We start from the raw sequence: 27,113 nt of genomic DNA, 5'->3' as shown, positions 1-27,113 counted from the left end.
TGGTTCACAGTGGCCCTTGTTTGGTCACCAGCAGCACCGTGTTGATGTACTTGACGCATCAGGCCTCTGCCTCGCTGTGTTCTACCTGTAAATAATTATATGAGTAATTGGAATTACTTTCAATAAACAGACCTAGATACACACACACATATATAAATACATATTACAATGTGGTAAATGTGCACAAAGAGAGATACAATTTGGCCATTATACGCTCATATTTACAGACACAGCCACACATAAATGCATGCACACTCACACACAAATATTATAGTGTTTATATATATATATATATATTTTATCCCATAAAGATATAACACTTTCTCAGATATTTTGTTTTCTTACCTCTATGCGTTCTGCCTCTGCCTCGCTGTGTTCTACCTGTAAATAATTATATGAGTAATTGGAATTACTTTCAATAAACAGACCTAGATACACACACACATATATAAATACATATTACAATGTGGTAAATGTGCACAAAGAGAGATACAATTTGGCCATTATACGCTCATATTTACAGACACAGCCACACATAAATGCATGCACACTCACACACAAATATTATAGTGTTTATATATATATATATATATATATTTTATCCCATAAAGATATAACACTTTCTCAGATATTTTGTTTTCTTACCTCTATGCGTTCTGCCTCTGCCTCGCTGTGTTCTACCTGTGAATAATGATATAAATAATTGGAATTACTTTCAATAAACAGACCTAGATACACACACATATATATATATAAACATATATTACAATGTGTTAAATGTGCACAAAGAGAGAAACAATTGGGCCATTACACGCTCATATTTACAGACACAGCCACACATAAATGCATGCACACTCACACACAAATATTATAGTGTTATATATATATATATATATATATATATATATATATATATATATATATATATCCCATAAAGATATAACACTTTCTCAGATATTTTCTTATCTTGTCTTACCTCTATGCGTTCTGGCACCTTGGAACGACGAATTAGATCTTGACCTTGAATGCGTCCACTCACTGTCCGAAGTATCACAGTCTGTAATGTCACAGTCTGAATTGTCACTGTCCAATCTTCGACACACAGGTGAACTTTGTCTTCGTCCAAATCGACGGGTGAACGATCTATCTGCGGCACGTCCATGGCTAGAACTTTCTGTGACAACATGTGCATCTCTCTCACTGACTACTTCGTCCCGATCAGATTCAGAATGATCAAATAAAGAGTGATCGGACTCCGAGTCCATCAACACCTCCAGCACTTGATCAGCCGTATACCTCTGCATTTGTCTGTCTGATATTTTGAGCTACATTCTCACTACTCCACTTCTTCACGTTAGAGACGATCGCAGTCTGTTGCTTTGATCTTTGAGTTGTGTACTCTTTCAAAACATGCGCGTGGGTCTTCCTTACCGTTTATACCACCTAAAACACGGATACCCGGAAAATTCCGTGTTTGGCGGGGAAGCGTTTTTTTATAAAACCCGGAAAATTTCGTGTTTGGCGGGGAAAGAGTTAAGAAATGTTCACATAATGTCAAATTTGATTTTTTTTATTCCTGGAAAAGAAAGTGATTTATTGTAATTAAACAATATAAATTAACATATTTTTACTCATCAAACAAAAAATATGCATAAAAATGCCTATTTTAATGGAGGAAAAAATTAGGACCCCTAATAACTAGTGATACCCCCCTTTGTTGAAATTAATTCAGTGAGGTAAAATGGTGGAATGGCTGGTGTCAAAGTCCTTTGATATCTTTTAAAATCCTTTTCCACACTCATAAGCAGTGTGGGGGAAATATATGGGGGGTGTCCTAATTTATTCCTCCTCAAAAATTGCATTCTTTTAAAATTACAGTTCACAGAGAGTCTTAAAAAGGACTTTCTTATTTTTAAATAGTTTATATAAATCACTGGGTCCTTCAGTATTGTTATGTTATTACATGTCCGTATGTTGAAAAATAGACAGGCTTTCATGGTGTCCTATTTTTTCACATGACTGTATGGTTGCCTTTATATAATTTAATAATGATAATTTATTATTATTATTATTTAATGATAGCTAACTGTAGCTGCTTCTCCTCCATTTTTGTTAAATCACTGCTGAGCATGATGGGAGGAATTTGGTGGGAATAAAAAGCTAAAATAATCTTGTTGTAGTCTTGTAAATAGTGTCACTACAAGATTCAGTGTATGTAAAATCTTTAGTCTGAGACTAAAAACACTGAACCCAAAATCTTTAGATGTGAGCTGATAATCTTATAAAGTCTTTTCTAAATCTTTTCAAAGTATTTAGGTGTACAGAAAGCATTAGTCTCACTGACTGAGCAATAATACTTGCTTGAAAACCCCCAAATTTAGCCTAAAACTATATATGCGTAAACATCATACTTTTTAATGACCTAATCACTTTTAAGGAAGAAAATAGGCCTTTTTATGAGTCTTTATTAAGAAATAAGAATAATTTATTTAAATTATAAATTATTATTACTATGGTTATTAAAGACGTCTGTCTATAGAACCTGTCAGACACTTTTATTGTTTTTATATAGCCTTATTTAGACTTCTCGCTGTCTAATTTTCTTTTTGTGTCTGTAAATGGACTGCATTTATATAGCGCTTTCACAGACCCAATGGCCACCAAAGCGCTTTACAATTTGCCTCACATTCACCCATTCACTCACTCATTCATACACCGACGGACGACGGCAGCCATGCAAGGCGCCATCCAGCTCGTCGGGAGCAGCTGGGGTTAGGTGTCTTGCTCATGGACACCTCGACACTTGGTCAGGTGGAACCGAGGATTGAACCACCAACCTTCCGGTTTGTAGACAACCAACATGAACCACTGAGCCACTGCCGCCCCGCCGTCTGTGCCCCTATTATAATACTAAGTTTGTTACAATTTGGTAATGTTAAATTGTAATTTGAATGTCATCTTGATGTGATATTTTAGTTTTTCTTCATTAAAAATAAATAAATAAAAGAATACCTTGGTCTCTGAGGGTTATAATATGAGACTTGATGTTTACAGTAACAAAGTACAACAAACTAATCTGATTTTGTCCTTACAGGGAAAACGATGGAAAAAACTGGAGGCGAAATCCATTCGAGAGGCGATGAAAGAGGAGGAGAAGAAACGTATCTACTTGGAAGAAGCAAGATAACAGGCCCAGAAAAGAAAGGAGGCTATTGAAAAAACTAAAACCCAGCAGTACCACCAGACTGACAGAGTCAAAGGCCTCCATGTGTGTGTCTTACGTTATTAGACCACAAGTCAAGTCAAGTCACCTTTATTTATATAGCGCTTTTTACAATACAGATTGTATCAAAGCAGCTTCACAGTGATAACATGAAAATAATAATAAAAAATTGGATCATCGTCCACCTTAAGGCAGATCTATGATATTGTTGAATATTAAATGCAACTGTTTTTCTGTGGTGAAATGTTAGTAGAAACGATCCTCTTGTTGTTCTAGAGCGCTCTGAGGCTGGCGGAGGTCCTGAAGGAAAGAGAGGCTCAGATCGAGCTCAAGCGCATGAGGCAGAACGCCAGCAGAGCCGTGGACAGAGAGATCTTGGCCCGAATGGCTTGCAGAGAAGAACAGGCGGTCCAGCAGGAGCGACAGAAAGCACTGCAGAGAAAACGAGACCAACTGGCCATTTCTGAGTGCTTGAAACTACAGTAAGGAGAAATTAAAGTGCATTTATGCTTCAGTGCATACACAGCTAACACAAATATGCTCTAATGACTTTTTGATAACGTTCCAATTAAGATATAAATGTTATTTCTGAATGTACTTAGTTAGTTTAATGGAAAGTAGTGTTATGTTAACCCTCTGGGGATCAGAGTGTTTTTGGGGCCCTTGGGATGTTTTGACATGCACTGACATTTGTGCTTTTTTCAGTTATTTATAAACATGTTAATGGCAAAGGTTTAAATTCACTCTATATAGCACAGACGGGACTACCATGATAAGTGAGCAACATGTATGTACATGTTTGTATTTTTAAGAGAACAATGTTTATGCGAGGTTATTGAAAAAAATAAAAATGAAAGTTGCTGAAATAAGACCACAAAACACATATTGATTATTTCTTCACAAGACTTTTGAAAATTGTATCACATAGTCTAGAATATTTGCTCCAAAACTATGTGAGAATCATCCTGACTACTCATTCAGATAAGTCAATAAAGTATTTTACATTTTTAATGACGTGTTTTGTTTGAGAAAGCTTTATGCGTGGAGGCATGATCTCTCATTAATATGTATGGCATTTCACACCTGAGAAAGACAAAGACCCTCCCATAAAATGGCCCTATTAGGTGCTATCAGGCCATATCATTACAGGAGCCTTGCACAAAGAATGAGGAGATTTAAAAAAGAATGGCTTTTAGATTGTTTGGATTTATATAAGGAAAATACAGGGTGCATACGTCTGGACACTTCTATCACACACCCTTCACCATATAGACATGTTTTTTTTTTCAGTTCAAAGTTAGAGTTGAAAACATCTTGAAAAGAAAATTGTCTTTTTCCATAAATGTCTTAGTTTGATCATACATATTTCAAAGTTGAGGATTCATTATTTTGATATAGCTTGAACAAACACTATAACATCTTAGTTGATTAGTTTATTGACAAAACATACTATATATTTAACATATGAGCAGAAACTCCTAACAAAAGCTTATTTGATGTCTATTTTAGAGTCTTTAACAGTAAGTATCTGTGCGTTCATTCATTCATTCATTCATTCACACACACACACACACACACACACACACACACACACACACACAAACATGATTTACATTTAAACAGTATGCTATTTTTCCGTTTACAGACACTAACGTTATTCTATATCGCGATTAGAACAAAGCACTTGCATAAAACACTTACTTCTCAGCTGAATCTGTTGCTCCTCGAAGTGAAAATAAACCAGCACTTGTTCTGTGGTAAATTGTCCCAGGATTGTTCCTCATATAGCCGCGCAAGACGACAGTAGATTAATCTGACTAAAAAATAATGTGTGTTTTCAGAGTTTATGGGCGTTAACGCGTCTCAATGTGTTGCTTCACATATTTGCGTTTGAATAGCGCGTGCTCTCCGTGGGCGTGTCACAGAGATAATCAGCTGAGAGAACGGTAATGAGACGGGCTGACACGTCTCTCTTTTTATATAGATGACATAAACGGAGAATATTAATTTTAGTTTTGAATCGGATCATTTAAAAGTACAAACTCAAATGATTTAAAAGATATATTGCTTATGGCTGGGTGAATAGTATTTGCTGGGTTTTTTTTATGTTTAGAGACGTGCTCCAGAAAAAAAGTTCACGGTGACTGAGAGGCAGAACGCACACCCTGTTTATTTTCTTTATTTAACAAAAGCACAATATTTTATTTCGATTGTATGTGGGCACATAAAAAAGTAGACATTTAACAGATTATTTTCTCATATTTCTTAACTCTATAGGCCTATGAACAGAAATGATGGTAGTACTTTAAGTCTATTTTTCTGCTATGTGAAAAAACTAGCAAAACGCGCCGGCACGTTTCTGGTCCCCACAGGGTTAATGTTGTTACTTTTTCTGTAAAAAAAACACTCCACGAATTATAACAGAAGTATAAGAAGAAGTATATATATAATATAACAGAATATAAATATAACAGAAGTATAAGTTCTGTTTTGTGTTAATGATTTGAGAACATGATTAAAGACCAGATAACTTTGAACAAACATAATGTTACTAGAAGAACGTTTGTTCGTAACTTTGAGAGAACCGTATCTAAATTTCTGAGAACATTCCCTGTTAGCTGGGAATCACCTTAATGTGTCAATGTGTCTGACGTTTCCTCCTTTGTTAGGGTTAAGGAGCATGACATGAAGAAGGAGCAGGAGAGGAGAAGGGAGGCTGAAGAGATGAAGCAACTCCGAGATCTTCATCTGAGGGAACAGGCCATCAAAGAGCTCCAGAATCGAGAAGTGAAGAGTAAAAGAATGAATGCTTTTCGTGTAAGCCGGTTGTTGGACAACATTCACACTTGTAAGGACTGGGCGAGGGTGAATCTGAATGACTAAGTACATCCTGCTAAAGACCCAAAAAGCCTGGAATGTAAATTTACACACACACACACACACACACACACACACACACACACACACACACACACACACACACACACACACACACACACACACACACACACACACACACACACACACACGCATCCCCCACAAGTGAAGCCCGCTCAGGATAGAGCGTGGTGTCCAGTTACGAGACATTTTTATGACTGACTTGGAATTTGATGCTCAAGAGAAAGAAACTTCTCTTTTTAAAAGACATTTAACCAGATATATTCAATGTGTTTTATATGTGTTTGTTGTCCGGGTTACATTGGAATAACTGTGACTTTATCATTATGCATTTTACATATAACTGTCGATCCCCAGAATTGTTGTGTCTCACTCTCTCTGGATTTAACTAAGAAGGAGAAATGAATTCTGCATTCATGGATATATTCTATTATATATCCCCTTGAGAATTGTATGAACAAATGTATCTAAGTTCCCTATTTCATGAGTTGCCTTTCTGTGGTTTGGTCTATGTTTCTCAACAACTCTAATGGGATAATGTTTCAAACTTTGCCAACTAAGGTTTAACCAAATCCATTTGTGGCAAGTTTGGTCTCGATAAACTCCAATCTTCGTTCCCCATTTGTTAATTGACATTACATTTTGCTAAACTTTGTGACACATTAGTATTATAAGAATTGTGAAGATTCTTCTCTTGAACACCCAATGAAACTAGAGATTTAAATGCCTGGTTATAACACAAAGGGTCATAAAATCTCCCTCCAAAGGGACAGCTCCTGATTGGACCCTCTTCCAAAAGAAGGCGGAAACGTCAGGTCTTCAAAAGGACAAACCGCAGGCTTAACTCCCTCTTCCTTCGCTTGTCCTCGTGTCATAATGTAACATCTCGCCTCCAGGCGAGCTCTTCGCCTTTCTTTAATTTGTTTCTAGTTTAGTTTGTGTTTGTCAGTTTTAGATTAGTCTCAGTGTTTACTTCCACGAAGTGAAAGCAACACCGCGTGACAAATCTCTTCAGCAAATCCAACTACAAGCCTTTAAAAACGAGCGCGCCTCGCTATGAAGGAGAAACACGCGCACGTGACGCGACGGACCGAGAGATGCACACGCGCTTCTTCGCCAGCCATGCAAAGATGTAACGTTAACTCCGCGTGATTTCCCCGTAGAGATCTTTATTTCTTTTTTGTTAGTCAAAGTTTTGTTTTCCGTAGTTGACTCAGTTCACTTCCACGAAGTGAAACGAATTTAGCCGAACTATTTCCCTTTGGTAATGTTACCCCTAAGACTTTGAACCTCCGTTCAACACGCGCGCCAAGCAACCCACGTGACGCTTCCTTACACACAAAGGACTCAGCTCACGCGGCCAGACAGGGCCGTACAGGAATGCCTCGACACAGAGAGACCATAACATAACTTGTGCAAGTATAATCTCTTTATAGAGCTTCTAAGAAGCTTTAAGATTATGTTTTGTCTTGTAATCAGAGAGGGGAATGTCTTAGGAGGAATTCTGCTAATGTTCTCTTTCTCTCCCCCTCCCTCTCTCTCTCCCTCTTACTCGCTCACGCCTGTAAGTTATCCATTGTCCAAACTTTACGCATTTCTCGTTCATTGATGTCTTATTATCGTGTTTTGTTTGTTTATTATGTTTGTAAATACATACAGAGGGTACTCAACCAGAATAATACTTTTACCGCCGCCGCTTCTGCGGCGGTAAAATTCGGGTGTGTATTTCCTGCCTTTTACCGCTAAGAGGCGCTACAATCACAGACTGTGAAAAGTGTCAGTTTATTCTCTCTATTGCGTAATCGCCTTGCGTAATCGCCGCAGTGCCGCGCAGCCATTGAAAGCTCGTAAGTAACTGATGAATTCAAGTGAAACATTGTATAAACGAATTCATTATCACACTACTGAAATTAAATTGAATAAATAGTGAAAACATTTCAACATAAAACATTGCAACAGAAACATATTAGGCTATACCTGAGGCTTTGGAATACAAAATTTAATAGCATTCAGACGGTAGGTCTAGCTCAGTGGTTAACGCAACAACATGAACCTCACGGAGCTTTAAGCGATCCGAGATCGAATCTCACTATAGCGTATGCTGTTGGCCGACTTCGTTTATTTGTTACCGTTCTTAATGCTTACACATGGATAATTGTTTATTAGTGAGTTCATTAACTGTTTATTTATTTAAAGTCAAGCGTTTTGTTTAATATTATTAATGGCACATTACAACATGAATTTGCTACATTCCAGTAGAGCCGCTGCATGACAAAACTGATGAGGGAAGATTAGCTGATCGCGTCAGAAAATGAAAATAATGAAGCTCGTCTTTAATCTGCTAAATTATTGTTTTGTCAATCAGTCATGAAATTAAGATAACACTGATAGGCTACCCGGCCATAGCAACGGAAGAACTTTTTTAAAACATTGAACAAATCAGAAAAGACTGATTTTGTTGACTTGGCTACACAAAATAACTAAATAATACTAAATAGTATTGCTTTCAATATAAAAACAAATGAAAATGTAAAACACTAAAAGTTTGAAACCCCATAAGTGTCGGAACAATTTATTCATTTAAACAGGGTTGCATTGAGTTTAGAGTTTATTTCCTTTGCGATGCAAAATAAGAAACACAGCATCTTATTCTTGCAACATTTTAAATCTGTATTGCCAAAGAAATTGCAGCTAAATTAAACAATTAAAACAGTACAAAACGATAATAGTCCTAAGCGACATAAATTAAGAACATGCGTTTTTCTTTGCCTCTCTCTCGCGCTGGATCTCTTTTTGGCAAGTTAATTTTGTCTCCCTCCCTCCAAAAAAACTGTAACAAATTATTTAGCCTTTGTTACTTCAATGACACAGCATGCCTTGTTGAATTCACCTTACAATAAAACGAGGTTGATCGCGAATTAAAGAGCTCTGTATCTGTTGTGGCATGAACGCGTTTCGTCAACAGTTCATGTTTTGATGATGCCAGATTGTTGACAATCATTCATACACACTGCAAACATTCTAAAACTCTACAAAACCAGTTGAAACAACTAGATTGAACACTTTAATTTAAATTTTGTGTGAAAAAACTTTAAATACAAAAAAATTAACTACAATTATAGGCCTATTTATAATTAATTAAAATATAGGGCATTGGACACATCGAGAGATGTATCCTTAAAAGAATTGTGCCTTTGCCTGCTCATCGGGCTGGCTATCCGACATCTCCATATGAAAGACGAACATTAACACCTTTTGTCCATGCGCACGATAAAGCCACTGTCCCTCCAAACCCCCACAGGCTCTCTGAGTCTGAGACTGACTTAAAGAGAAGTCGCAATTCACACTTAAACCGCTATTGAGGCATTAGGCTATTAAAGTGTTGATAATGAAGGAATTAAATAATGTAAGCTACATGTAGTGATATTTCTGTCATGAAACTTATTACTAAATATATCATTTCAATAATTTGTTCAATTTCAATACGTTTTTCTTTTTCTTTTTTATTCAAATAAATCTCGAACCACAGTGGTCCTGCTGTTAAACTAAATAACATTTATAGAATAATTATGAACTTAACAGAAACATTTCGACAAATAAATTATTTGATCTGTTTTTACATTTTATTTCAGGGCGATTTAGCCTATTAATTAGAGCGAGATTTTCCCCCTTGCCTTGTCCTTTCCTCATTGGGAAGCGCTCACATAGCATGTTTAAGTAGATCCTCTGTACCTCTCAGTTTCAGATGGATTACATAATCAGATAACATTTAGACATTTAAATGCTTTAGATAGCCTATAGCCGATTTCTTATCGTGACTGAGCTGAGGCAAGTGGCTTTCGGTTCATTTTTGTGACGCGCAGTTCCCGGAGACAGAGACGAGAGACGGAGACGACAGCTAAAATTTAGTTGTTAGCCTAATATGAATAAAAGTTTACAGTTTTGAACGATGTAGGCAAAAAAATACGGAGTAGCCTATTAACTTATTTTAGCTGTTATGAGAAAAATAAATCCAAGTGAAAGCACCGCCGCGTTTGTCGAACTGAAACGCTGGTTTTGATTTTATTGTTTGTCGTTTAAACGTGCCTGTTGCATATCTTTATTTTATATATTGTAATTTGTATATGGTCTATTGGTGAAGTAGCCTATTAGCATTGATTACTGTGGAGGAAGGGGGTGGGGGATTCAAATAATTCAGCAGAAGCAGGGATGTTTAGACCAGAAGGAGATCCCCCCCAAATCGCTTAAAACCTTGCTTAAAACCATGTTTTAAAAACTCCATGTAGGGAATCCAAAAATATATATATATAGTAGGCTATATATATTTATTTTTTTACAGAACTGCTTTTGAAATGACGACTGGTATTATTATATAGATGTAAAGTCATTCTGGTGGATACTATATGTTCCAATGTAAAATGGAAATGCATGGAATTTTATTTGATAAATAGCCTATAAGCAAAAACTATAGGCTATGGTGTAACAGAGTTTTAGAACTAGACAAATCTCTCTGCATTACTAATAGGATATAAAATGCATTAATAGGCTAATATAAAATTTACAAAAGTCCAAGATTGTTCGAGATTTGAACCCGTGTCATCTTAATGATCAAACCGCAAGTTCTACCACTCGGCCATGAATTTACTCACTGAAAAGCCCAAACGTTTGTTTCTCCAGTGTGTGTTCGCTCACACGAGCGAGAAAACGTTTGATCGTTAGCCTATTGTAGACCTTTTACAGTTTTAAAAGATGATATTTTATCTGTATGACCGAAAATTACGGAGTAGGCTATAGCCTTTTTAAGTTTTTTAGCTCTTATGAGAAAAAATAAATTCAAGTGAAAGCGCCGCCGCGTTTGTCGACCTCTAATCCAACATGCCAGAATAAAACCCGATTTTAGAATAATGTGTGCCAAAACACTTAATTATAAACTTCAATATTTCGTTCAAAAACATCTCAAAACGCTTTGTGACATTTTGAAAAGCCGTGGTGAATGTATTAAGCCAAGGCCACTGGAACCAGGATCGTCACTGAAACGCGCTGCAGGTTATCTCTCAATAGAGGAGCAGAAGCGCCGGTTCAGATTGTAGGCCTATTGTTTGTTGTTCAAACGTGCGTGTTGCATATTTAAAAATATTTGAAATGGTCTATTGGTGAATTAGGCTATAGCATTGATTACTGTGGAGGGGGGAATCCCCCACCAGCAAATCGCACCTTGTTACACAACCATGTTTTTAAAAACTCTTTCTATAGCCTATATAAAATCCCATGAAGTTTTTTTTTTTTTCTATTTTTTTAACAGAACTTCTTTTGAAATTACGATTGGAATTATTATACAGATTGATATAAATTCAGTCAATCTGTTGATAGCCTATTTGTTCATTTGTGTAAAACGGAAATTGTATTTTATAAATACCGTGTTTATTCGGGATTTGAACCCGTATCATCTCAATGATTGAAACCTAAGTTCTACCACTCGACCACGACTTTTCTCACTGACAATTGCCCAGAAGTTCGGTAGTTCAGCAGTCAGTGTGCGCGCACACGAGAGAAGCGATCTTCACTCCTCTCATTCCTCAAAAGTTTAGCGACATTGCACCTAATTTATTTTCACTGACTGCGAGATAGGCCTATTTTAACTTTTGATTAATAAAATGTTCTGCTCTAAAAGTTTGTTATATTCTGTTTAGAATGTACTTTTACTTAATTACGTTTTGCTTTCGTTAAATTTAACTGACTCTGTTAGCCTAGGCTAAATTATTTTTATTTTTATTCTTTTTTTTGTTCTAAAAGTTTGTTCTATTCTGTTTCGTTTGTTTATTTTTATTTTATTTTCTACATATTCAATCAGTCTCATTCTTGTTTTTTTACAAGACCTTTTTTAATAAACAGATAGCCTACAGAGATATATAGGCCTAATAGTTCGTACAAATAAACGTCTATAGCCTAGCTACTACTACTATGCAGGCTATACTATAAATTGTATGATCGTATGTTTAAATAACATTAACCAAATTGTCTGTCTTTAATTAATAATACAATTATTACTTTAACATGCAGTTTCAACTTATTAGCCCCGCACTTACGTTTCAAAATGCGGCTGTTTTGCTAAATGCCCCTTTGCGCCACCTGGTGGTCATTTCGCGAACAACTTTGAAATGCGACTAGTTTATTTTTGCCGCGGTGAATTTGCCGCGGCACGAGTCGCGGCGGTAATAGGCATTCTGGTTGAGTACCTACTGTATATCCCCTGTAACCGTAGTAAATACATAAGTAGTCATGCCTCTATTAAATTAATTATATATTCATTTGATTGATGTACTGTCTCTTTGCTCAGCTTCAAGTCCCTTAAGTGCCAAAGATCTTGCTACAAGCTTACTAAAATTAAATATACCTTAAAGAGTATGTGTTTACAGGGCGGGAAACCCAATTCTTCTGGCCAGAGAATTGTGTTTCCTGAAATCCTATAAAGTACGATGATATTGTGGATCCCCACAAATATTATACTGACAATTGAGCTAATTCATTATACCTGTTTTGTGAAACGTGGTCCGTGTAATTAATTGCAATCAACTTGTGGTTAATTTCAAGGATTCACATGCATACATGCAGGTAAAATGACAGATCCTCCCTTATCGGGAGATTTATTAACATGTAAGACTGATCTAATCCAAACATGAATGAATGAATGAGGCATTTATATAGCGCTTTCAAATGTACTACTGTACACCCAAAGCGCTTTACAATCATATCAGGGGGTCTCTCCTCAACCAGCACCAGTGTGCAGCATCCACTTGGATGATGCGACGGCAGCCACAGTACAACGGCGCCAGTGCGCTCACCACACACCAGCTATAGTTGGAGAGGAGAGAGAGTGATAGAGCCAATTCAGTGGATGGGGATTATTAGGAGGCCATGATTAACATGCATGAATAATTATTAATTACCAATTATTAATTATGATATGCAAATTCCCCACGGATTAGATCCGCCCTTGAGTCCTTACACACTGTAAAAGCAGATCGAATCAGATGCAGTTTTGAAATCACTTCTTCTGTCTTCCATCCGGACCATTTGACCAACAGAGAGCTGACAAAAGCAGCGGAGGCTCGGAGGCAAGAGGAAGAGGAGGAGAAGAGAAAGCAGATCGCCAGCCAGAGCGAAAAAAGTGACGAGAATGAGGAGAGAAAAACAGGAGGAAACATTTAGGTATTGTACATAAGACAATGGAAATGCGTCCTGTGGTGGATATTAATCACACTCATTAGTGTCAGAAATTAACTTCTTTATTTTCAGGAGCATTTTTGCACATTCATGAGGGCTAACACGCATCAAAAACACAGCATGCTGATTAATTATGTTAAACACTTCCAACCCATACTAACATTTATATATTAAATGCTTAGACAACAGATAAAATAACTTTGGGCGCATTTTAGGCATTTTTGTTACTTTAAAACTGTGAATCTCTAGAGATCATGGGCTTCCAGTGATATTTTAGTATTATTTATAGTATACAGTATTTAGCAATGTTTTGAATGACCTTTTATTATTATTTTCAGAATTGTGTGCTTTTGTCATTTTTTTGTCAGTAGGGCCAACTCACATTATACAAATTAGTTCCATCAAATTAATATACGATACTTACAATTTTATGAATATTTTAACATTTATTTTTTCTTTTGAGCTCACAAAACTGACACATTTTAAGTAAGTTGAATTGTTTCGTTGTTTTGAGTTCTATGAACTTGTTTCTTTTAATTTTGACAAACTTAAATTTAGCTGAATCTGGGCTGGGATTTTTATTTCCCAGCATGCTTTGCAATGACACTCAAAAGGGAGAGTAAATGCTAAAATTAAGTCTCATATAATGGTTTTTGTGCCAGATTAATGTTAAGTGGGAGATTTAGTAGTGTTTAATGTTTTGTTATGCTAGTTTAGAAGAGTTTCTGTTATGTTGGGTTTTTTGGGGAGTTACCATCATGGCCGGTGACGAGTTTGGTTTGAGAACAGTGTGTGTTAAATGTTTAAAGTTGATGTACTCATTCCGCAAGGGCTATGATATGCTGATACTATAGGTAGCACTTATTGAATTGGCTTGTTAAATCTAGCCAAGTTTCCACTACTAAAAATATTGAAGTTGAGATTACATGAGAGTTTTAAGTTGTGTATGAATTATCTTACTCAGATATTTCAAGTTAAAAGCAATTAAAATATATGATTACAAAACAAAAATCTGCAAGCTCTGCTTACTTACACATTCAATTTCTTAACTTAAACAATTTGATGTAACTGATTACCTCAAATTATTTGAGTTTTGCTAACTTAGTTATTCGGGTGTATTTAATCAACTAGAAACTGCTCTAAGTGTTTGTTTCAAATTCAAACGTGCTTGCAAACAAGTTCCAATCTTTAATTTGTCTGTGAAAGGTATTTTGGGAACATTGACATATCATTTGACATCCACATTCTTACAACTTGCTCATTCATGAATCACATCTAACTGGGAAGGTTATTGAATTAATGGAAGTTCACTGAGTGGGAAGCCTGGAGAAAGTATAATTCTTTCCACTGTCTCAGAACTGGGCTTGTATTTGTCTTTATTTTTTGCCTTTTAGAGCGTCAAAGACATAGAGAGACTGTTATACAGAAGTTAGCCGTGCAGAAGCAGGAAAAAATCAGCAATGAGGAAGATATCATCGCAAAAGCAGTCGCTGAACGTGAGGCCAGACGGGCCCGAGTGCAGCGCGAGAAAGAAGAAAAACATGAAGCCATGTTGAAATCTATCTCTGCACACAGAGAATCCAGGGTAAATTACCTATTCCTAATGTTTTTATACATCGTTAGTCTCATAGCATAATAGCTATGAGGCTAACGACATGTAAACATTTTTAAATCTCCGCTCCGCGTCATGCCTAACAACGTCCCTCAGCTGTTCCACTGTAAAACACGGCTTCGCGGGGCTTATTGCTTAATTTTACCACAGTGATGCTGGGTTTATGAGCATCACACGGTTTATATATAGAATTTGAAATGCATTTATTGAAATAAACATTTTTCTCAACTCTATATCAGAGGCAAGAGCTGGAACAGAAAGCTCTGAAGATGCTGAATGCAAAGAAGGAAGCAGATCAAATCTTCATGGAGAAGCAAAAACTTCAAGCTCAAAAAGCTAAAGAAGAAGGAAAAGCACTCCAATACACATACATACAACAAATGAAAGAAAGTGCGTTCAGCTTTTAAAAAAAATACTATTAAGCATCCACCCTAGACAATGCATCTGCGATAATATTGTCTATTCCCCGGACATGCACAATTTGGAGGTTAAAAGGTTGAAGCAATCAGCGCATTAACCTACGATTTGAATTGTATATGCGACTGAGGAATTTGAGTGGGTCATGGTCAGTATAGACCTTAACTGGATGTACCGTAGAACCTAAATACACTTTCGAAGTGTTGAATAGCCAGGACTAAAGCCAAAGTCTCTTGCTTGATAGTGGAGTACTTTCGCTGGGCAGAATTACATTTCTTAGAGAAGAAACTCACGGGATGGTTTACGTTGTCTACGCCTGATTGCAAAAGTACGGCACCGGCGCCTACGCTGCTGGCGTCCACAGCAAGCTGAAGGCGAGTGTAATAAGACTTTAGCCATGAAAATGTCACAAGTAACAGAAATAAGCGCAAATGTTAGAGCATGTCAGAACACCTCAGGGACCCAGAAAACCCCTCAGACCCCAGAGGGTTAAAATGTCAACAGCCTTAGATAGAACAGGTGTCGTCCAGAACGGTCGGAGAAAAGGCTCGAGAAAACAAGGTTTTTAAAGAATTCAAAATACTGCACAACAGGGGGGCGCTGCCGAGCATCAATGGAGTAGGACGTGAGTTTGTTAGCTCCTGCCGATTTCAGTTAATATTGTTATTTTTCTGCGCTTTTTCGTTACATATTTAGTATAGTTTTACTCCGCAACATTTTTTACTAAAAAGTCTAACTCCGGACTGCATAAGATGGCTGGAAAGAATTCTAAAACTCGCAAAACTATTCAGACACAACTGCGGCCTGGTCTGCAAGTTGCGACCGCGTCTTCGAGTGGATCATCTGTTACCTCAGAGGTCGAGGGCACCTCGACGGATGCCAACCTTGACATCGCTGCACTCAAGCTTGAGTTATTGGCCTCGGTGAGGAAAGATATTGCTGATATTTTTAAAAAGGAACTCCAGGATACTCTCGGGGATGCTTTGCCTACTATTAAGCTTGACCTGCAAGCGGTGAAGTCACAGCTGGCGAATGATAAAGCTGCTACCGATGCTACCATGTCTGAGCTAAAAGGTACGGTCGGAGAGATGGAGCACGCACTCACCGAGTGCTCAGATGACATCGCCGAGATGAAAACAACTATCGAGCGCCTCACAGCTAACATAGCCATGCTGGAAAATAAATGTGAAGACTTGGAGTCCAGATCACGGCGTAACAACATCAGGATAGTGGGAGTACCGGAGGGCCCTGACACCTGTACCACGGCTGCTGTGGCCGCCTTACTGAAGGAAGCGTTCAATCTGGAAAAGGAGCCGCTTTTGGACCGGTCCCACCGGACCCTCCAACCCAAACCCAAGCCTGGTGATCGTCCACGAGCCATTGTGTGCAGATTTCATTATTACAGTGACTGTGTTGACATTCTGCGCCGCGCGAGAGAGCTCCGGCAGATTAAAGTCAGAGACGCGACCGTCTCAGTTTTCCCTGACCACACTGTCAAGATAGCTCGGGCTCGGGCTGCATTCAACGAGGTCAGACGTCAACTTCGTGGCATTGACGGTGCTCGATATGGTCTGTTTCATCCAACGCTTCTTCGCATCACATACAACGGTGTTGAGAAGGATTTCGTTTCTGCGGAGGAAGCCAGCGACTTTGTCAAAACTTTGGTTCCTGGGTGAGCTCCAACAGCGTTTCTGATCTATGTTCTAGTAGGCCTATTCCTTAGAGGTTGTGAATACACCAGTCTTAATTTGTTTAGTATTAGGTGGTTTTCTAGCTTGCTGCACTTACTAGATCTGATCAACATTACCTCATTTTATGCTTTCTGCATCTATTTGCACAGGACTGAGGGCCCACTGTTATTTGTATTTTCGCGTGCTTTACTGTATTCATGCGCATATGTTTAACGTTAAATTGTGTTGAGACCCGCGGGAGTTTTTTTCTCTTTTTTTCTTCTCTTACTTTTGTTTGGTTTGCATGGTCTCCGAGTTGTTCAACGGTGTTGTGGACAACTTTTGTTTACTGTGGGAAGCACTGCTGTCTCCTTTGTTCTGTGGTTATATGGGGACTTTGGGTGCATTTGTGTTTAGGGGTATGTTGGGAGGGGAGGGGGGCCCACCTCGGCTCTATATGATCATTTTCAAAAATAAATTTATAAATAAAATAAATAAATTTTATTTTTTTCAAATGGTTAATGGCAATATAGATCCCAGCATTGCTGGGTCAGGCACACCTCTCAGATTCATCAGTTGGAATATCAGAGGTATGGGTAATCCTGTTAAGAGATCTAAGGTTTTTGCACACTTGAAACGTTTAAACTCTGATTTAGTTTTTTGCAGGAGACTCATCTTCGTGTTAAAGACCATGTTAGGTTAGATTGCCCTTGGGTAGGTCAAGTCTTTCACTCAAACTTGAATTCAAAAGCTAGGGGAGTCGCTATTCTAATTAACAAAAAAGTCCAGTTCTCATCCACTGACGTTATTGCTGATAGGAATGGCAGATACCTCATGGTTGCTGGTACCCTGATGCAAAAAAAGGTTTTGTTGGTGAATGTATATGCCCCGAACTTCGATGATGTTGAATTCGCTAACAGATTGCTGAGTAACATCCCCTTCTTGAATACACACCTGCTGATTTTCGGTGGGGATTTAAATTGTGTTTTCGACCCAATCTTAGATCGGTCTAATCCTCGAAATCTATCTCAATCTGCTATGTCTAAAACTTTCTCTGATTTTATGAAACAGTATGGTCTTATTGATCCATGGAGATCTCGTAACCCCTCTATTAAAAAATTCTCTTTCTTTTCCCAGGTGCACCATTCATATTCTAGGATTGATTATTTTTTTATTGACCGTACGCTTAATTAATGTGTTAATTCTTCGGACTATTTAGGTATTGTAATCTCCGACCATTCACCTTTACTATTAGATATTCAACTTTCTACCTATAAACGTAGCCCACCACTTTGGAGATTTAACTCTCTCCTTTTGGCAGACCAAGAATTCTGCAAATTCATTTCAAACTCTATTGATGAGTTCTTGTCTTTCAATCATAATGACTCATCTTCATATTCATTGCTGTGGGAGACACTTAAATGTTACCTGAGAGGTCAAATTATTTCTTATTCTGCTCTTTCTAATAAAAAGATTAATGCCAGGCTTAATGCACTTACATCTGTGATTGGGGACCTTGATCAAAGATTCGCGCTGAACCCTTCTCCAGAACTTCTTAAGCAGCGTCTTGATCTGCAAGCAGAATTTGATCTCATCTCAACTAAAGAGGCAGAGCGCTTGCTATTACGCAGCCGTGGCTCATACTACGAATATGGCGACAAGGCAAGTCGTTTACTGGCACATCAGTTACGACGGCAGGCCACTTCCCGTCTGATACCTACTATTAAAAACACGTATGACACTATTACTACAGACCCCTTGGAAATTAAGGCTATTTTTAAATCATTTTACTCTTTATTATATAAATCTGAATTTCCTACTGACAACACTAAAATGAATACATTTCTTCAGAATCTTTCGAACCCTGTCATTGATACAAATACTGCCACGCAAATGGACTCTCCACTCTCTCTTGAAGAAGTATTAATAGCAATTAATGCTATGCAATCTAATAAAGCCCCAGGCCCCGATGGGTTTCCGATTGAATTTTTTAAAACATTTATTGGCAAATTGGCACCGTTACTTTTATCCGTATTCAATGAATCCCTAGAAAGTGGTTCATTACCACCAACCTTGACACAAGCCAATATCACTCTCCTTCTCAAAAAGGACAAAGATTCGACCTCCTGTGGGTCTTACAGACCATTGTCTTTGCTTAATGCTGACGTCAAGGTATTGGCTAAAGTAATTGCATCCCGCTTAGAGAATGTGCTTCCTCATATTATATCTGAAGAGCAAAATGGTTTTATAAAGGGACGTCAACTGTTTTTTAATACCCGTACACTTTTCAATATAATTTACTCAAAACACTCGGCTGAACTTCCTGAGCTTGTGATTTCTTTAGACGCCGAAAAAGCATTCGATATGGTAGAGTGGGAATACTTGTTTGCAGTTCTGAAAAAATTTGGATTTGGTGAAAATTTTATTTCTTGGATTCGCCTCCTTTACTCATCCCCCAAGGCTAGTGTTCATACTAATGATGTTTATTCTGATTATTTTGCCCTTGGACGTGGAACTCGCCAAGGTTGTCCTTTATTACCTTTGCTCTTTGCTATTGCTATCGAGCCTCTGTCAATTACATTAAGATCTTCCCCTTTATTCAAAGGTATCACCCGTAATGGATTCGAATATAAATTATCACTTTATGCGGATGATTTGTTATTGTATATAACTGATCCTACACTTTCCATCCCTGCGGTTTTGGGTATTCTGGAGAACTTCAGCGCTTTTTCAGGTTACAAATTAAATTTGGAGAAAAGTGAGTGTTTTCCCATTAATACTGCAGCATGTCAGTTGCAACAGTCAGATTTGCCTTTTCGATTTAATCCATCAGGGTTCAAATACCTAGGTGTTAACGTGACTCGTTCTTTATCTAGCCTTGCGTCTGCGAATTTCACTCCCCTTATCTCTAGGATTACATCTAATATTCAAAGATGGGGTAATCTCCCCCTTTCACTAATCGGCAAGATTAATGTTGTTAAAATGAATATTTTACCGAAATTTCTTTTTTTATTCCAGTCAATTCCTCTTTTTCTGCCAAAACATTTCTTTGACTCATTTGATAAGATAATTTGTTCTTTTATTTGGGGCGGAAAATCACCTAGGATTCGTAAAACTCTACTGCAGAGATGCAGACTTAATGGAGGACTGGCATTACCTAATTTTTTAACTTACTATTGGGCGGCTCACATCCATAAACTTTGCTACTGGTTAAAATCCCCTGGATCCTCTTGGTGTAAACTAGAACTATCATCCTCTAGGGGATCTTCTATACCTGCTCTACTTTATTCCTCTTTACCTACGAAACCTTCTCTATACACTGATAATCAAGTGGTTCTTAACACACTCAAAATCTGGTATCAATTTAGACGACACTTTAAATTTGTAGATGCATCTTCCTTGGGTCCTATCAATAACAACCATTTATTTCCTCCATCACTTTCGGACTCGACATTTTCACTGTGGTATGACAAGGGTGTTTTGCAATTCAGAGATTTATATGTAGATGGTGTCTTTGATAGCTTTACCAATCTCTCATCTCGCTTTGAACTCCCTGTTACTCATCTGTTTCGCTATTTTCAAACTCGCAACTTTGTGGCTAAGTGTTTCCCTAATTTCCCTTCTTTACCTCCAGTGCATCGGTGGGAAACCATGCTTTCATTTGTCCCTCATCACAGGGGAATAATTTCAAAGCTATATGACATTATCTTAGCTTTTAGCGACTTTTCAAATGCCAAACTTAAGGGTACATGGAAAAGGGAACTGGGAATACAAATACAGGAGGAGTCTTGGGAACAGGCCATAGAGAGGATACGTTCTACCACCTCTTGTGCTCGTCTTGGACTTATTCAATTCAAGGTTTTACATAGGGTACATTTCTCTAAGCTTAGACTATCTGAAATATATCCGGAAGTGGAAGACAAATGTGATAAATGCCATGGCTCCCCTTGTCATCTTAGCCACACTTTTTTTTTTTTTGTCCTGATTTGGTAGATTTCTGGGTGGCTTATTTTAATATTATGTCCTCTGTTCTTGGGGTAAATCTCCAACCTTGTCCTCTGATTGCTATATTTGGGATTCCTGACCCCTCAATGGCACTTAACCGTACACAAAAGGACATCATAGCTTTCACATCCTTACTAGCAAGACGCTCCTTATTGCTACATTGGAAGTCTGCTAAATATCCTTCTATCTCCCGTTGGCTCAGAGACATCATGTATTTTTTAAAACTTGAGAAAATGAAATATACATTGAGAGGATGTACAGTCAAATGTTTCCTTAAATGGCAACCCTTTATTTCCTATTTCACAAATTTAAAGGTACTACCCAATTGAATGTGTGCCTGTTATTATTGTACTGTTTGTATTGCATAATTAACCAGTAATATGTGTGTTGGTCATGGTGAGCTGAGTGGGTGGGGAGTTGTTTATTATTTCTAACACGACACTCTGTGATCTAATTTACTTATTTCTAATAATTCTTATTAGAGTGTTTTGTTTTATTTTTTTTTTATTTTTTTTGTAATGTGTATATGTGTCCGTGTACATGTACATATATGTTTAAAAAGTGGGTGGAAAAAAACAAAAAAGGGGGGAAAGGATAAATTGTATCTGTGAATGGAAATTCTGTATTGTGTTATTGTTGTATTGTTTTCCTTTTCCTTCAATAAAAAAAAATTAACAAAAAAAATAAAAAATACTGCACAACAAAATATCTGAAAATAATGTATAATAATCAGAGCTTTTTTTAATAACTTGGTGTTACGGGCAGACGGACACCACCCTTAACATAAAGGAGAGACGCACACAGATCAGCTCGTATCAAAAGTAGGGGTATGTTTATTTAACAGAAGGGTTATCAAATAATAGGTAGCTTCCTCTGTTGCCATTTATAACGCGAAAAGACGCTTAAAGCGCACCAAAATCAAGTAGAAAAGCACAATATAGGCTACAAACGACCACGAATTTTAATGTCCACCCACAAATTTAACCAATACGCTAGTACATACAGAGTACCAGCGCTCACTAAATAGGCGATATGCCACAATATATCACAAGCTATACAACTAAACTAAAAGGTATTCTGATAGGCAAAATGTTGTCCAACTTCTCTAACTAACTACACATAAAACCCCCCCAAAAAATCCTAAATACCTACGCAATCTTCAGTGGCTTACTCAGCTCGAGGCGTCCCACGTGCCCCCTCCTGAGATATCCACCAAAATAAAATAAACAGTCGACTAAACAAAGGAACAGACAATCAAAATTGCCCACCAGAATACTCACCAAAATGTTGTAGCGTTCAAAAGTTCCGCAATTAACACTAAACACTAAAGTCCGACTTAAACTATTGATCTCGGACGAGCCTCCACTATGTTACGGGCAGACGGACACCACCCCTTAACAAAGGAGAGACGCACACAGATCAGCTCGTATCAAAAGTAGGGGTATGTTTATTTAACAGAATTGTTATCAAATAATAGGTAGGTTAACAAAAAAAATACAAAGGCGGAACGCTTTCTACTGCCGGGTGGACGGCTGGACGGTAGTCACTCAAAAGACAGAAAGCACGGCTGTGCATCGACTCTGTTCTCAGGCTCTGTGTGCGCGCTCAGGTGTGGTCCCAGGAGCCTTTTATAGCGCAAGTAGGCTTCGCTCAGGTGTGGCTCATCTGTAATTGGGGAAGAGACATTGCGCTCAAACACATGTATAGGAACAAACACCAGAGCTGGGGGACGTAATACCCCCACCCCGAAATGGTGACCTGTCGCCATACCTGGAACATGAGAACACTCATTTTTACTCACGAATTCTGTGTTTCAGCTCAATGTTTGAGCCAACCCAGACAATAGAGTTCCAGCTATAAATAATCACTACCTCGTTCAAGGCGTATCTGCATGCGAAAAGAAGTTAGAATTACACAGGAATGTATTATTTTGGCGTATATGGTTAAGTCACAGGCAAATCGCAACTATGCGCGACGCAATACCTAGTATTGCTACAGACTTACATTAGGTTAGCAAGCCCAATAAATTAAAATAAATCCCAAAACAATCTATATATATATATACATATAGTGTTGTTTTATTATTATTAACTATAACCTAAATGTATAGACCATATTCAGTAAATAAGGACACATGCAAGTTCATTTTCACAATAAACAAAACGTTTTTGTTTTTTTTCCAAGTAATTTTTTTTTTAAATACTATTAAGCATCCACCCTAGACAACGCATCTGCGATAATATTGTCTATTCCCCGGACATGCACAATTTGGAGGTTAAAAGGCTGAAGCAATAGACTCCAGCGGATTAACCTACGATTTGAATTGTACATGCGACTGAGGAATTTGAGTGGCTCATGGTCAGTATAGACCTTAACTGGATGTACCGTAGAGCCTAAATACACTTCGAAGTGTTGAATAGCCAGGACTAAAGCCAAAGTCTCTTGCTTGATAGTGGAGTACTTTCGCTTGGCAGAATTACATTTCTTAGAGAAGAAACTCACGGGATGGTTTACGTTGTCTACGCCTGATTGCAAAAGTACGGCACCGGCGCCTACGCTGCTGGCGTCCACAGCAAGCTGAAGGCGATCGAAGAAGAGGAGAAGAAACGTCTCAACATAGAAGAAGAGAAATACCAGGCCCAGATACGAAAGGAGGCTATTGAGAAAGCAGAAACCAAGCAGTATACCAGACCGACAGAGTGAAAGGCCTCCATGTTCGTGTCTTACGTTATTAGACCACAAATCGTCGTGCGAAAAAAGAACTGAAAGACTTTGTGGCAAAGAACACCGCTCTCATTGTTGAGGAGGAAACCCAGTTCCTGAAATACGCCAATCAAGTCATCGAAACAGCCGAGAAGGCAGGGAGAAACATCTACCCGCTCCTAAAGAACAAGCGGTCAGTCCGTAGATACGGCAAGAGCGTGCAAGCGTTTTTATAATTAATATCCAGTTCTCCTGTTGCTCAGTTTACTATTTGACACAAGGTAAGGCTATTTCGATTCTTTGCATTGAGTGAAATTAAAGTTAAAGACATCAAAATAAAAATTGAATTCACTTGAACAATATTTTGATGAGAACAAAAAGTGCCACATCAACTGTAGTTTCGTAGGTATAACCGGACAAAATATGAACAATAGCTAGGAAAAAAACAAGTGGCGATGAAAAACAAATTAATTTATTTTTTAACAAGCATGTAAACAGAACACCTTATCTCAAAGTTGAGAGAACTCAGCTTGGCGGAAAGATCTCTTTTTTCTCCACGAAGGCCCGACCAGCTACAAAGTAGGCAACCTTTCCTGCTTTCCGTGCCTCGTCGACTAACGGCCACAACTTCATTCTACCATCTCTGTCGGCCTTGCAAAGATCCTTTCTAAAACGCAGACCATTTTCCCGTAGATAAGCGGAGTTTTTGGCTGCCGCCCGTACTGCTGCTCTGTGTATACACGAAGAGAACTGGATGATTACACCGCGGGCAGAATTTTCTTCACACCAACACGATGCACTGTGTCGATCACATCCGGAAGATGGTCAGCGTGCTCTGGCAGTAATTTCTGACAAATGCCAACCGGTTCTCTCCTTACATTTTTTTCATCGATATTTTCTGACAGGCAGTGTAATTTCAAATTCCAACGTCTGGAATACCGCTCCAATTCAGTGATGCGGGACTCCAATGCGCCGATCCGATTGTTCTCTTTCAACAGTGATGACTCGACTTGGGAAACTTTGGTCTTCACCTCATTCACATCATCACACACGGCGTTAAGCTTTTCTCTCAATCCGGCAATATGAGAGGTGTTGACCGCAACCATCGACTCCAGCTTATCAGGAATGGCTTTTATAATAACTTGGAAATTTGTTGTCTAATGCATACAGTTGTGAGTTGGGAGATAGAGAAATACGAAGCAGACCTAGTTTTGTCCAAATCTGATTGGCAGCGCATGCAGGACAGTGTGAACGGAGTGAATCGTCTCAGCAGAAGTGTCATAGCAGCGGCTGAACAGCGGGAGGCGCTGCACATGCGCTCTAAAGAGCTCGTCAAACCCAACACCATAGCTGTGAGTGACAGCATCGCACTGGAGTTACTGCATTTGTAGCTCTCTTATTGTGCGGGGCTCCGTACTTCTTATGCCGGGCGTACACCAAAGGATTTTCACAGTCCCAGACTAAAGACCGGCAGTCTTTAGGAATCTTACTGGAGTCTCGGCGCGCTCCCGTCGTCTCGATCGTTAATTGTGAGGTGATAATCTGCAGTCGGCGACCCGATTTATGCCAGTCTTTTTCTAGTCTTTCATATTAAACATGTTTGATATTATCGCAAGTCCTAGCGTAGTCATAGTGACGTAAAACAATCAACAACCAATAAAATCGTTCTCAGAAAACCGGAAACAGGAAGCCATCAGTCACAACAAAGAAACACTTATATTCATAATTTCAACACAGCATTTAAAATTATACCCTTTCAAGACATTTAGTTCAAACTATTGTTCTCATCATATAATGATATAGATTCATAACCCCCGGTCATGTGAAAAAGTTAGGTCATCCCATTAAATAGTCAACTCTTTATTAACTCTTTCCCCGCCAGCAATTTTAAAAAAAGTTGCCAGCCACCGCCAGGGTTTTTGACGATTTTCGCTAAACTTTAATGGCCCGCAGAATATTTTCTTCTATGAATATTGTCAGGGTCTTGCTCTGGCAGCTTTGTCTGTGTTGTCTTTGTTTCATGTCTCTATGTTTGTGTTGTGCTTTAACATATGGTTTTGTTTGTGTTGGCCATGTGCTCCTCTGTTCCTGCCTCCTTGTTTCCCTGTACCACACCCTCTTGTCTAGTTGAGTCCTCGTTTGTCTGAGTGTTGTCACCTGTTCCTCATGTTCTCTGCTCCCTTGTTTGAGTCCTCGTTTACCTGAGTGTGGTCACCTGTTCCTTGTCTGAGTGTGCTCACCTGTTCCTCTTGTTCTTAGCTCCCTTTATATGTGTTCTCTTGCCCTCATGTGTTGCCAGTTCGTTAGATGTTGTTCTTCTGTATAGACGTTGTGCTACATTGTTTGTTTGACAGTCTAGTAATTTCTAGTCAGAGCTAACTTAAATCTCCTCGTCTAGTCTCGTCGTTTCTTGTGCTTTCTGTGTCTTTTGTCTTCCCTAGTTTGTCCTCCAAGCTGAGCTTCCCTGGCCGCTTATACCATCAGCAAAGCAGCAAGACAGTCTCTTGCTGGCCTTCTGTGTCTACCCTCCCTAGTGATGGCAAAATGAGGCTTCCTGAACCACTGAGACCTCGCAGCCCATTGCTTCACCCAAAGGTTCATTACTCGAAGCTTCATTCAGCATTACTCACTAGTGACACCTAGCTACTGTGCAAAGAAATAGCAGGCAAATTAATTCATTCTGAACCAATGACCCGCCCCCCTCCCGCTCTGTTTTATTTATTTATCTTCTTCTCACTGTTAATTTCTCTGTAACCTTTCATTTGCAATAATAAAGAGATCTGTGCAGACATTTGTCCATTGCCTGGGTATGAAATAAAACATGTATCTTTCTCTGTCTGCATTTACTTGTACAGAGACAACTGTCACACACACAGTTAATTAATTTATTCAAAAAAAAAAAAAATTGGATAGTGACAGTATGAACAACAAAAGGGACTGTGTTGAGTGCAGTGCTTATGGTGGAGGGACTCGAAGGAGTGTAATAAAGTAAACTGCTGTAAACACCACAGTTTGGGGTGGATGAAGGAAGGATTTCAATAGATTTTTATTGAGAAAATTAATTTTTTTGAAGTGTGTTGGGGTTTAGACAATTCCTCTTCTTGGACTAAACCTCTCCAGCCTTGGAAAAATATCCTTTCACAAGGAACAGAGGATGCAGGGGAACATAAAATGTCAGTGCCAGCGGGTATAAATGAAGATACTGATGCTTCTGTTGAGCCCAGACAGGGGAGGATCTCCTCTTTCTTGCTGGCTCCATTACCAGGATAAAGGAAGATGTCATAAAAAGCAAACAAATCCAAAAGGGCAATCCAAATGAAAAAGCAGTCCAGATCCAAAAATCTAAGCTACCAAAAATACA

At 38.4% G+C, this 27,113-nt stretch overlaps 1 pseudogene; it reads left to right on the top strand.

Moving 5' to 3' along the window:
- Positions 1-26,286, top strand: part of LOC130078459 (cilia- and flagella- associated protein 210-like) — a 33,406-nt pseudogene extending 7,120 nt beyond the window's left edge.
- Positions 26,287-27,113: the final 827 nt, after the last annotated feature.

This window comes from Rhinichthys klamathensis, unplaced genomic scaffold (genome assembly GCF_029890125.1).
Source record: "Rhinichthys klamathensis goyatoka isolate OS25496 unplaced genomic scaffold, OSU_Roscu_1.1 h1tg000879l_1, whole genome shotgun sequence".
NCBI lineage: Eukaryota > Metazoa > Chordata > Actinopteri > Cypriniformes > Leuciscidae > Rhinichthys > Rhinichthys klamathensis.
Note: the sequence above shows the minus strand (reverse complement) of the source record. Positions and strands in the feature narration are given on the sequence as shown.